The sequence below is a fragment of the Echinops telfairi genome, unplaced genomic scaffold (assembly GCF_000313985.2).
Source record: "Echinops telfairi isolate 266 unplaced genomic scaffold, ASM31398v2 ScPeMD7_3533;HRSCAF=4204_0, whole genome shotgun sequence".
Taxonomy (NCBI): Eukaryota; Metazoa; Chordata; class Mammalia; order Afrosoricida; family Tenrecidae; genus Echinops; species Echinops telfairi.
The window spans coordinates 38,324,175-38,326,241 of NW_022107431.1; positions in this window are offsets into that span (position 1 = coordinate 38,324,175).

Sequence of the window (2,067 nt, forward strand, 5' to 3'; positions counted from 1 at the left end):
TCTGTCCTGTAGAGTCACTGTGAGTCACAATCAACTCAACAGCAACAGATTTGGTTAGCATGTTCGGATTTTGCCTTGCTTCAAATGCCCAGACCATATGTGCTGGTAAAACTCTGATCCACAACCTCGAACAACCAGCCGGGAAGCCAAACCACAAACTCTGCAGCAATCGGTTCAAGTCAAGACAGGGTTAACAACTGCCAGATTCCCAAAAGCCTGCCCCTGCTTCCAACTCAGGATGCACCAGGCAATTATGCTGCCTAAGCCAATCACAGAGGAGCTGTGCTGCTAGTTACCCTGCCTCCAGTTCTCCACGACAGATGACATCTGTCCTTTTTTCCTCCCACTAGCAAGTTCGCTCCCTCCCCTGCCCACCTCCGAGCCTCCACCGAAGGGCTGATTCTCTTGCTATGTAGCAAGCTCTGAATAAAGAACCTTGTTTTCATTCCGTTGGTCTTTAGTTCCGCAGTAGATGAGCGCTAAGGGTGTTTCTTTTCACGGTAGTTGGGTATGGTATTGCATAGATGCCAGGGGTCTAGCATTGGTATCTTAGTAATCTGCCAACCACCTTCATCTCCACCCAAACCAAGTCATGCTAGAGGGGACGCCAACAACTGCCCACCCAGAAATCAAGTTCACTGACTGAATCCAAGATGGGACCACAGAAATTAAAAGCCTTTTAAAACTTAAGGAATGGTCATCCTTAGCAAAAAGAGAAGCAAAATCATTGCTGTCTAGTTGATTCCCACTCGTTTTGACCCTATGTGACTGTAGAACTGCCCCTGTGAGTTTCTGAGGCTGTAAATCCTTACTTTAGCAGAAAACCTCATCTTTCTCCCAGGGAGAAAGTTTGTGGTTTTGAACTGCTGACCTTGCAGTCTACCACCGGGGTTTTGTCTTAGCAGGGATTACAAACCTGACACATTCTGTGGGGGAAGGCCAGCCCCCACAACTAATGGCGGGTTCGATAGGCACAACTGTACGGTTAAATATGTAGATAGATAGATGATAATAAAGGCATAGAGAATGAGAGCGAGCCGAGAGATTGAAATAATGGAGTCAGACACATTTCATGGTGGCATGCTCACCTCCTGGACGGCCATGATCTCCACGGCATGATCTCAACAGCCAGGTCCACGCACAGCGCTGACAGAGGGCAAGAGAGGGAGGACAGGAAGGACATGGGGAAAGGGGACAGGAGAGGGGAGGGGGTGGGGGGAGAGCGCCAGGGAGAGAGGGAGCTCTTTATTTCTAACCAAGGCTTATGTATCTTTGGGGGGGGGGGTGCGTGCAAGCCCCTAATTACAGGTAAAGACATACATCCCAGGAATGGATTGTGCTATAGGTAATACGGTAACAAGAGGGGCATGATCTAGGGGTATATATGCAATAGGAAGGGGAGTGATTGAGGGTATACATGTGACAAGATGGGAGGATCCTAGATTCAGGATGGCAGCCCAACTTTGGATGTCACTGAGCAGGTTTGACATGTTCTCTGGCTCTCCATGGAAACAATTACTATCCTTATCAGTAGCGTATGAGCCCCACCTACAGTGGACCAGATGCCTTCAGGGAGACTATCTCTAAGCATCTGACCTCCCTTCATGTGCTGACCAACAGTCTCTAATGTTTGGCATATCTTTGGGGGAGACAAAGCTGGGAGAAATCTTGCTGTTTCCCACAATATTCGATAAATCTTCCTCACTTATAGACTAAATCATGATCAGATACTTCATATTTAAAATAGTAAAAACGAACCCACTCCCCAACTATTTAGCACATCAATGATGTACATCTGTCAGTAATAAATGCCAAAGTGCCAGGAGAGAATAATACCAGCTATGATAGGTAAGGTTGTGTCTCAGATGGACTGGGCCATAATTCTCAGTGGTTTGACAGTTAAGCAAGAATAGAAAGGATGACCCATGGCCCTGCACCGGAGACACAGTGTGGGAATTGCTCCCCATCTGATCCCGCCACACCGAGGCAAAACACTAAGGGTGTGCAACAAAACAGCAAGGGAATGAAGCCACAAGGTCCCCAAGGAATGCTGAAGGTGGACTTTGG